Source organism: Pyrus communis, chromosome 17 (genome assembly GCF_041283825.1).
Source record: "Pyrus communis isolate YQ-2024b chromosome 17, ASM4128382v1, whole genome shotgun sequence".
Classification (NCBI taxonomy): domain Eukaryota; kingdom Viridiplantae; phylum Streptophyta; class Magnoliopsida; order Rosales; family Rosaceae; genus Pyrus; species Pyrus communis.
This window is the reverse complement of record NC_142581.1, coordinates 11,589,110-11,601,193: the sequence shown is the minus strand read 5'-3', so window position 1 is coordinate 11,601,193 and position 12,084 is coordinate 11,589,110. Positions and strand designations below refer to the sequence as shown.

At 36.9% G+C, this 12,084-nt stretch overlaps 1 pseudogene; it reads left to right on the top strand.

Moving 5' to 3' along the window:
- The window catches only part of LOC137749242 (GDSL esterase/lipase 1-like), a 94,813-nt pseudogene that overhangs the window by 70,343 nt on the left and 12,386 nt on the right, over positions 1-12,084 (top strand).

Below are 12,084 nucleotides of genomic sequence, written 5' to 3'. Positions count from 1 at the left end.
GGGAGGGGAGGTCTCGACGGCTGACCATGGAGATGATGGCCAATAGGACAACCATGAAGTTTGTGACAAGTTTCACGCGTGTGGTCGCAGTAAGTGCAGTGGAGATGAGGACGGTCGGAGGAACTTCGCTTAGGGCCACGAACCACCATTGCAGCAAGAGATTCTAATAATATATATGTGCAAATAATATATGATTGAATGTTGAATTTCATTTATACGTGCAAATAATATATATACAACTACATTCCTTGTATAACAACTCTTCCTAGAAGTTAGGAATACATTTACAGTTATAATTCTTATCGATTTCCTACTTTGTCTAACAATGTTCCTACATTGGACATGTTCATATGCATTGTTGATCCGTACAAGGAGCCACCAATGAACATGGTCAACACCGCCTTGTCGATCATGGCTAATGATTAGCCGACAGAGAAGGTATCGGTGTACGTTTCAGATGACCAGGGGCTCGACTCTGACTCTCTTTGCTTTGAAGGCTGCCAAGTTTGCAAGCCACTGGTTGCCTTTTTACAGGAAGAACAGGATTGTGGAGTGCGACCTACAAGCTTATTTGAGTCTCTTTGCCATGAAAACAATTGAGGAATTTGGAAATGGATTGGAACTGTGATCAGTTAGATGAAGAGTGCACGGTGGGAGGTATGACAAATGATCCAGAATACTTTTTGACTTTCGAGTCTCTTCGGAAAAAAAAACTATTTAATTAGAGATTTTATTTTATTAATGGGTGTAAGGATAACTTTACAATTTGAATTGGATTTGGAAGGAGCAAGTGACCTGTTACCACAATTGTGAAAAAGAGTTGAGTTCTTGCATGACGGCGTAAGTTCGAACCCCGTAAATGGCTAATCTAACATCTAATCTAACAAAAATCTATCGTTTGACAAAAAAAAAAAAAAAAAATTGGGAGGGTAGTTTAAGTAATAAACTTAGGTTTAAAAAGATTAATTTTTAATTAAAAATAATATGGATGCACGGAATATGTTGGATGTAGAAAGAGGTTAGATAGGTTCAAATAAAATTTTCTTTTAGATTTTGGCCCTTACAATTCATTATTTCTGGATAAAAACCCATTTATTTTTAAAGATCCAGTTTAAGCCCAAATTTAAAATTTGCAAACATATAGGAACGTTATTGACCTATTAATGCAATTTATTTACACTCATGCCACTCATGCTTTATGGTCCCTTTTTCAAATTCCTAAATTTATGCCAAATTAAAAGTAATAGAAAAAGTGAAATAAAATGAAAAAAATGTTTGCATTAACTGTATCTATGTCAAACTAGAAAAGTAGTTTTTTTTTCGTGATATATTTTGTAGTAGTTTTATCCATATTAATTGGTAGGTAATTAGTTTGTTCCAATTATTTAAAAAAAAAATACTACACCTATGTTATATATTTTGAATCAAATAACATTCCTCTAACTTGTAGGTAAATTATTTTCTATGTATTGTTATATATGTTAGACACGTTTTGTTGTTGTATAAACATGAGTGGAACATAATATTGTTGATTTTATACATCAAACTGCATTTCTTTTGTTATAGGTAAATTATTTTCCATGTACAAGTACTTATGTTAGGCAAGTTTTGTTGTTGGTACATACAATATTTTGTATCATTGTAAAGAAAGATATTACATTACACCCATCATATAATTGTTGTAGGTAAATTAATTTGTTCTAATTATATAAAAAAAAAATTACACTACACCTAGTTATATTTAATTTTTCCAATTATTAAAAAAATTTATACTACACCCAACCAAATAACATTTCTCTAACTTGTCGGTAAATTACTTTCCGTGTATTGTTAGATATGTTATGTGACATCCCACATCGCCCATGGGAGTGATCCTTATATGTATATTCCCATCCATACCTAGCACGAGACATTTTGGGAGCTCACTAGCTTCGGGTTCCATGGGAACTCCGAAGTTAAGCAAGTAGCGCGCGAGAGCACTCCTAGGATAGGCGACCCATTGGGAAGTTCTCGTGTAAGTTTCCAGAAACAAAACCATGAGGGTGTGCTGGGGGCCCAAAGCGGACAATATCGTGCTACGGTGGAGTCGAGCCCGGGAAGTGGTCCCACCCGGGTCGGGATGTGACATGTTAGGCACGTTTTATTGTTGTATAAACATGGGTGTAACATAGTATTTTTAATACTATGCATCAAACTGCATTTCTTCTTAATATAGGTAAATTATTTTCCATGTAATTAGTACATATGTTAGGCACGTTTTGTTGTTGGTATAAACATTATTTTGCATCATTGTAAAAAAGAGATATTATATTACACCCATGGTATAATTGTTGTAGGTAAATTAATGTGCATGTAGATAATGAAATACAATGTTCTAATATATTAATGAAAAAGGATAAATTCAAAAGTATTCAAGAGTAGGGTGAAAAGACTGAATCGAATAGTTTTATGAAAATTCAAAACCTTTCTAAAAAATTAATATGCAATAAATTTTTAACATTAATGTCTTTTTTTTTTCTTGTTGCAAAATCATTTACTATTTGTGACATCCCGTCCTGGAAATATCGAAACGCACGTGTGAAATTACGACTTTGCCCCTAGTTCGTTTTTTTGTCACGTTATTGGTTGTTTTGTGTGGTGTGGCAGGTGTTGGACCACACACACACACTCACAGACACTGTCTCTCTGCCTTTCCCTGTCTCTCTCTCCCCCCGAGCTCCATTCCTTCCTCTTCCTTCTGAAAACGTACGGACAACACACAAAATCACCCAAACCTTAGCAGATCGAGGGAACCAACTACACCATTAAACTCGTGAGGTCGAGGCGAGCACAGTCATACCATTTTCAGGTGAGAAATCCTTCGTTTTCACGTCGATTCGACAATGGCCAATTTGAGTACTATTCATGCAAAGTTTATTCATTGAGTTTTTGGGATTTCTAAGCTCGTAGGTAGCTTGGTGGTGTCCCAAGGAGCCTCGGAGTGCTTCGTTGGACGATTTTGGACGTCGGGATCACCGTGGTCGAAGTTGGCCGAGTTTTGAGTATTGAGACAGGTATGATCGCGTGATTTTTAGCCTTTAAAAGTAGTCTATCGTGATTCTACTAGTCCTAAGCTTCATTTTGGTCCAAGAATCATGAAAATTGGTTGAGAAACGAACGAGAAAACAAGGTTTGAGAAACGAACGAGAAATCGGTGGTCCAACAATCACCGGAGACTGAACGGAGAAGGTGACGGAATATTCCGTCAGAGTTGACGGAATATTCCTGACACCGTTGACGGAATCTATCAAAACTGACGGAATATTCCTCACGGCGTCAGTTGACGCCGTCAGTGTGCGCCGCACGTGCCTGCGCGTGGCCGGTGCGTGTGGCCGTGCCTTGGCCGGCGCGTGGGGGCGCGTGTGGCGGAGGAAAATTTTTCTAAAATTATGGTTGTGATCCTGAGGTTGTGTAGAGCACGTTGGTATATTCATTTGTCCATTTTGAGCAATGTATGAGAAGTTATTACGAGAAGTTGGTTATGTGCTTTAAAGTTAACGTTTTTATAGTTATTTCGCATATAGGTGACACGTACCCCGAGGACGAGCATTCGCACTCGAGGCAGGGGGGCTACGACCCTTCCACATACCAGTGAGTGGGCTTTTGTTTTCCGTATATACCTATATACATTTATATTCCCAGAAATTGTCTAAAAAAGGTTATTTATGTTATGCCATGCACTTTATTATTATCGTTTATGCATAATTGCATGCATTAGTAGTGGCATGCATATACTTATGCATATTGGGTGTTGTGGACGCACAGGTAAGTGCCAGGTAAGTGGTATTCATGTTTACATTCAGCAGTAGTTTGAGATGCTTAGAGAGCTCATAACCTGCACCCCCGGTGTTAGTGCTCCCGCCCAGAGTAGGGCACAGTCCTTCACGTGATGTTCACCTCCCGCACCACACGCTCAGCTTGGATCCAAGTTAGGTGCACAGTCCTGTCGTACAGACCACTTTAGGTGGTTCCGACTCGTAGGTGACCCGCGATTATTCGCACAGCCTTCACGTGATCGTAGCACTAGAGCGTATATATGTATTACACCCAGGCCTGTCGTACAGACCACTTTAGGTGGTTCCGACTCGTGGGCAGGTTCAATTGTTGAGTTTGAGATTTGAGCTCTATATGCAGCCGTACAGGTCACGTTAGGTGACTCCGGCTGCCAGATTACATGTTATTGACATACTTTATACCTGAGCACTTGCATTGTATTATGAGATTTCCGACATGGCATATCTTGAGCATGATTGGCATACCCTTGAGCATGTTTGGCATATCTATACATACTTATATATGTTTATTTTCTGGGAAGTATACAGGTTTTACGGTGAGGGGTTAGAATGTTTTTTGCTAAATGGTTTTCAAAAAGATTTGTTTTTGCCCACTCACGCTTTTGTTTTGCGCCCCTCCAGGTTCTAGTTGATTAGCAGTTTCGGTGGTATTCCCAGAGGATTCTCCCGGCTTTTCTGACAGATACTCACCAGCATAGGGTCACCTTTGGGTGTACTTATGTCGCAACTTTTCTTTTGGACTGCTATAGACCTGCTCTGAATTTGTCTTTCACTTACGCTAGCACGTGTTTAGTACTTTGTATGCTAGTTTTTAATTATTCGTACTTTTATACTTATAGACTTCTATTTATAGACTTTTTCAAGGCCTAATTTTGAATATAATATTCAGATGAAATAAATCATTTCTGCCAAGTGTTGACACATGTCCTATTTGATGACTTTTCAGATTTTGTTCGATTTTTGTTGAGTTACATGATACGTATAAAATTTATGTGACACATGAACGTTGAAATTTTAATTATTGGTCAACACTTATTTCACCGAAATTTTGATGTCTACAAATGCCCCCACTTCAAGGCGCGTCGTATACATGTGCTTGTCACGTGTAGAAGATGCGTTTTGAAGTCCCTTAATGTAAATGTCGATTATTTCACTGAAATTTCGATGTCTACAATAATATCTTGCAATTAACTTGGTAATCAATCCTAATTTAAATAGGATAATTGGGAGTTACCTTTTGAGTGGAGATTTGATGAGGAGTGACGAGAGGGATTTGAATAAATATCATTTTGATCACCTTTGACTCTTCCTTGATTGAGCAATTGTTGTCTGTTGCATGCGTGTGGGAATCCCGATGTGCCTTGAAGGTAATTTTGTCATTTTCACCTAAAAGTTCACATGTCACTTCCATAATTTTCTTGATTATTTTTTGCTCCACATTTACTTTATTTCTTTTTTGTGAGAAACCACAAAGGTAAAGCACATGGTTACTTTGTTTTAGGGCATCTTAATGCCACGTTAGTAAAAAAAAATATATGGTTACTTGTTATTAGATTTTTTTAACACAATAAGAAGGACTGCTTCCTGATGCCCTTGTGTGTATAACTATATATATCAAATGAGACTATAAGGATCCAAGTCTTTGACTTTACCTTCTTTGCTAGCCTTATCACAACCCAAAGTCATGGCACGCCAAGAAAACATGTACCCCTTTTCATTTTTGGGGATTCCATCTTTGATGCTGGAAATAATAACTACTTCAACCTTACTTCAAAAGCAAATTTTATTCCGGGTTAATAATCCAAACACCTTCTGAAGTTTTTTGAGTTTTCACAAAAATTCTTCAGGTTTAAACATTACACTAACATCCCTAAATTTTAATTCACTTTCACATAATCCCTTCAAGGAAAACTTTACCCCTTTAATTAATTATCTAACAATAAAAAAAATTATAAGTAAATAGGAAAAGATCAAATTAATATTTTAATTTTTAAACATAAAAAAGGAAAAGAAGGCTATAATTCTTCCATGCAAGCCGTGATGATCCCAAAAACTTCAGGGGTTTGCAATTGGCATGATTTGATTGTTTCGATTTTTTTCCTTCTCAGGTGATAGACCTTAAAAACTCAAATAAGTCGATTCAGGAAGGTGGAGAATATGTTGGCTTGGTTATTGGCAACCTTACATACATAACACAAGAATTTTTTTATGAATATTTGGGATGAGTTACTTCGTATGCATTTTGTCAGGAAATATACAAGAAAGGATGAAGGAAATTTGGATTTTCAACCTTGCCGCCTCTCGCTAATCTACCGAGCCCAAGAGTACATAAACCAGGAGATACAGGCCCCTCTACGGAAGAAGTTACACCACTAGTGAACTACACAATAATGTACTTGCTAAACTCCGACTAAAGCTGTGGAGAGAGCTCCAAGGATTCAAATACTCAAAGATTGATCTCTACACTAACCTAAAAGAAATAATTAATCACCCCACCAAAATATGAAATATATAGGGCTTTTTATATTAGCATCCCACAAAATGGTGAATGCACCCCACATTAAAATTTAATATTAAATAACTTATTTACCCTACTATGCAATGGCAATTTTGACCTTATAAGGTTAAAAAAATAAAACATAAAAAATAAATAAAAATAAAAAATTCTATATACATACGAATGAAACACGAAATCGATATCGGAAGCTTCACATGAGATAAGACTTCAATTTTTTTTATTGTTATAGGGATTTTGACGAATCGATAATTATTAAATCTTGCTTTTGATGCGCTATTCTAGCTTCTATGTTCGTATTCATCTTTTAGGGATCACAGGGATTACATGAAGAATTAAACACCTAAAATAACCACCAAATATTAAAAACAGATGACATGGGTTTTAATGGTGGAATTAAAAACAGCCCACATATGCTTTAAATCTCAGGCGGCATCTTTCGTCAAAATTCCAGTCGGCATTTTTTGTCCAAATTAAAAGCTTTATAAGATTTGAGAAATGTGAGGTGTATAGAAAATATGGGGTGCATGTAGAAAATGTAAGGTGTATATTAAGAATGTGGGGTGTGAGGGTATTATGAGGAAGTATGTGGGGTGTATTAAGATAATTTTTCATTGAAAAAACAAATGTATGGTATATTAAGTATGTGGAGTTTATTCAACAATTTGTGGATTGTTAATATAATAAGCCAATATATAGCTACCTATTGTGCCTTCTGTTGGAACTAAATAGGACAACTTGGAACACATGACATCTGTTTGTATTTGTCTGTTTGAATTCTGACGGCTAGTCTCTATGTAACGGCTAGCTTTTATTTTGTTGTTGGTGGATTAGGTGTTGACTGATGCGAGAATTATACGCACACAAATTAAACCCTCTTTTTGTCAAATTGTAGTAAGTATGTAAGTAGGGATCGTTCTGGACCGGGGATTAGGAGGGATTGTTAATCACTTGGATTTGACTCAAAAACGTAAAAACACAATATAAAACACTAAACTAGACTCAAAGAATGCAAAACTAAACTTTAAAACACTAAAACAAACCAAAAGACTCAAACATCACCCAAAACACTCAAAACTGCCTTAAAAACACTTTCTGGGCAGTTTTGAGCACTTTGGTGAATTTGGACGAATTTGTGTAATAAATTGAATCAAAACACTTATAAACACAAACTAAATGTATTTCTAACTAAATTGGACAATAAAGTAAAGGGGGATTGAGTTTTGGATGAAATTAAACTAAATGCACAGATTGTAATTTAAGGGCAGAATGTAAATATGAATGTGATGGAATGAAGGCTAGCTAAGGGGTTCATCTCCACACATGTTACACTTGCATAATAAAACGATTTCCAATTGCTTTTCAATAAACCATGAATTCTCAACACCCCAAGTTGACCGTGAATTACACTAATTAACCCTCAGATTTCCTAACGTTATTGAATTGGATGATTGCATACGACAACCCAAAACATTCCCCACAAGTTCCCTATATGAACTGCATAATAGAGATACAAGCAAGAATCATTACGTTCTTTGAAAACCATAAGCATTGACGAAGCACTCGTTACTATGAACTGCATGAAACTCTTGCCAAGAATTTATTTAACGCGATTGTTCATAAGCAACCTCCACTACTTGTGAATATAAGTTTGTAACGATTAGGTGAAACTCACTTATATTCTAGCGTCATATTCATGCATGAAAATTAAGCTTGCACTCTCAATAAACATACATAAATAAGTTATCTATCAAATAGTTAAACAAATTGAATTCACAACTTATGAAACGCAATTAGAAGTAATCAAATCATAATGCAAGCATAAACATATATTTCGAATCCCCCCCTAGCCAAGGGGGGTTTTAGTTCCTCATACGTACAAAACAAAGAGAATTGAAATTAAACATTGAAATCAAAGGAAAAGAAACACCTAAACATTCCAACAACTCATGGTTGAATTGTATGAACGTTTAGGCCCGCTTCTCTTCCTCTTTGTTGTAGCACAAGGTCTAAGGATTTGTGAGGAGTGATAGGCACGGCAATGGAGAGAAAAGATGCAGAAAATGGAATGGATTTACACGGCATTGGTTGTGTGATTGTGATGGTGTGTTGTGTGATGATTTTCTGAATTGAATCCCCCCCCTTTGTGGCTGCAATGATGTTTATTTATAGGTGAAAAAGGGGGAATATGACAGCTAGGTTGTTGGTGGAAAGCTGGAAATGCAAAGGGGAATGCATGTGGCTGATTTATGAAGGGAATGCATGTGCAAAACAGCTAGGGTGAATGATGATGAATGCATGTGGATTAAAGAGTGAATGGTGGCTACAATAATGAAATGGAATGGCTGGAAAGGGTATGAAAATGCACGGCAAGAAAAGGGGGAGCATGTTGATGGGTGCATGTGATTGAATTATTTGTTGGGAAAGAATGGGAGTGACACTAGGTTGGTTATGCATGTGGAATGTGGCTGAATTGGTGGTGCATGTGCATGTGCTTTGACAGCTAGGTTGAATTAATTAAAGGGAGTGCATGTGGCTGATTTGATTTTTGGAAGATGCATGTGGATTAAAGGGGAATGACAATGAGTGCATGTGGGTGAATGTGTGGCTGCATGGTTGAATGATTAAAGGGGCATGTGGGTTGGAAATGCATGTGGAATAAAGTGGAATGAATGGAATGCAATCTGAAATGGGATGGGAGTGTGGTTGGCACGGCACAAAAGGAAGTGGTTTTGGTGAATGGCTGATTAGAATCTAGGGTGAATGGTGTGTACGGTTTTTGGGAGAGAATGTGTGTTGGATGCATGGCAAGGTGTTAGAATGGGCTAGGCCCTTTGTTTTATGTCCTAGAGTGCATACAAGGCCTTCAATTTCGTCCAACACTTTGGCTCCAAGCATAAGCTATCCATCCTTAGCCCAAAAGTGCTCCAAAATGCTCCAAAATGCACCTTTTTACTTCCTTAGCCATATGAACCTAGAAACACACGAAAATGGCATAAAGGAAAATAACTAAAGAAACACAACGTAAATGCACGAGAACAAGCCAATTAAGTCGCATAAATATGCTCCTATCAAATTCCCCCACACTTAGCTTTTGCTAGTCCTCGAGCAAAACAGAAAAACAAAACTAAACGAAACGAACAAAACAAACCAAAGACAATCTTAAACCTTCCAACGTTGCCTCAAGGATTTCCAATGCACATGACATGTTAAAAATCATTATTCCCACAGATTTTGGCCATCTTTACACTTAAGTACATTCTTACTCATAGTCACCACATACTAGTTCACAATTAAGCATTTAAAACCATGATTTGAATGTAGTAACATGCCTTAGAGAATTTGCTCAATTCCTTACAAGATATGCACTTAATTTTCACTCAGATTTTCTAACTACACACCCTACACTAGTTATATGTGAGAGATTGATGTAAACATGAAAGACTAGTATCTCACATATGTTATAACAAAGAAAGCATTTTCTGGATTTACGATAATGACATGAATATGATCTCATGAATGGAATACTACTACTTAGAATGAGAACCAGTGATTCCATAAGCTCATATCAATTCCAAACTCCACATTATTGAACACATAACGATCAAGATAGAAGTCAAAGGGGTGTAACGGGGCTAGGGTATTGGCTAACAATGAAAGGTGAAGGATAAACAAACATTCTTAAAGCAATAGTGAGCAAAGTATTGAATTAGGCACTTAGAATTCCCCTTTGAATGAAAACTCAACTTTTGAACAAAAAGGGAGAACAAGCTCTTTTTTCTTTCTTTCTTTCTTTTCTTTTCTGTTTTTCTTTTTTCATATGTTTTTCACAATTTTTTCTTTTCTTTTGACTCTCAAAACATACATAAACACTTAAGAACAAAACATTCTCTCCCCCACACTCATTTTCTTTCATAATGTACTCAAAAGGAATTCATTTAAGTCATGCTCACTATCTTTTAAGAACAAGGGTGTGGACAGTCCTAAACTAGGCTAGGTGAGGATAATGTGGGTAAACAAAGAATAAAGGCTAAACAAAGCTCAACGGGGTTAAAACTTACAACATATACAAAATATGGGAAATAAGGCTATTTGGCTATGGTGGCAATTACACAACTTCATCTTGATATATGTTATGCAATTCAATATCATGCTTTGAATGAAACGGATATAAGTTCTAGCATTTAGTTCTATCATGATACAATTGCATTTTAAGTAGCAACCAAGCAAGGAATAATGAGATCATGCAACAACTTTAGAAAACAAAGAATCACAGATTATAACTCTCCAAAGAAGGTAATGGCTCGAGTCTCACAGGGTTGTAGCGTTTGTTTGAGTTCCTTCCTTCAAGCATGTTACAAAAACGAATTTTTCTTTTATGATTGCATGTGAAGTCATACATTATAACCATAACCAAGCATATACCAAGAGTAAATCAAACTTTTCTCTATGTTTATAACTCTTTTTAACAATCATGCAATTACAAACCAAATCCTTATCATTGTGTTGGAAGGTACCCTAAGACACAAACACACAAAAACGACTCAAAACACTCTTTTTAGGCTTTTCAAAACATGTTTTTCAAATTTTTATGTGATTTTCGGAGTTATGAAAACAAAACATACTAAAACACTCTAAAACAACTTAAAAACACCTTAAAACAGCAAGGAACAACATTTGAAGTTATGGGTGATAAAATCCCACGAATTTGCATCAAATGTACTTAGTTACCCCCCCCCCCCCCCCCACACTTAAATCAAACATTGTCCTCAATGTTTTAAGCATAGATTCACACAAAACATAAGTAAACACATAAAAAGCACTTAAACATACTAAACATGGCAGAATGTAACTAACAAAGAGAAGAGTTTAGGGACGCAAATCTGGTTATGGAGTGTAAATTCCATCTTCTCCTTGGTTGAATGCATGGGTTAATCTTGGTGATTCCACAGGCTTAATCTTGAACTGGTTTCCTCCCATCGTTGATTTTCCACAGGCTACTCTTGAACTGGGCTGTAGGATTCTTTTGGTCTCCTCCAATCGTTGATTTTCCTTTGTGCTACTCTTGAACTGGGCAGCAGGATTATTTTGGTCTTCCCCCGAAGGTCTGAGCTTACCCCTTTTATCTGTTTCTTTGTTCAATCTTTCCAATTCGTATTGAAGAGGGTTAGAGGAAAGCTCAGCATATGCAGTTGTTGCTTGTCTCCACATGCTTCAATGTATCATTTTCACTTGCCTTACTTGCTCCCCTTTGCAGAAGTGGTCCCTTCTCTGGAAGTGTATCAACCGTTGAAGATAACTACTCGAGAGCAACGCTAGGTAAGCAACCAGGAATAGATTCCAGGCAATCGACTCCATATGGGAAGATTGACTCCAAGTGCCGGCTGATTGCTTCTTTCACTTTGCCATGCGAGTAAGAACAAGGACAAAGAAAAAGACAGGGAAAGAGCATGATATAAGATACTTTTGCTTTTGACCTTGATGATATGAGATACCTTTGCTTTTGAAGAAGCGGTGAATGAATCAGCACATGCTTCAATCTGCCGTTTCCTCCTGGGTCATCTGTACTCCAAGCATCTGGTATCATCTTTGGGGAAGAAGAAAAAATTGAGTATTTCGAAAAGCTTTGCTGGGAGTGCGCCCTCAGAGGTGAGGAAGAGTTGGGCATTTTCTTCAGGTCTGCCTTGCCATAAAAGATGAAGGTCGACATATATAGGGATTTCCCAATAGCAAGTG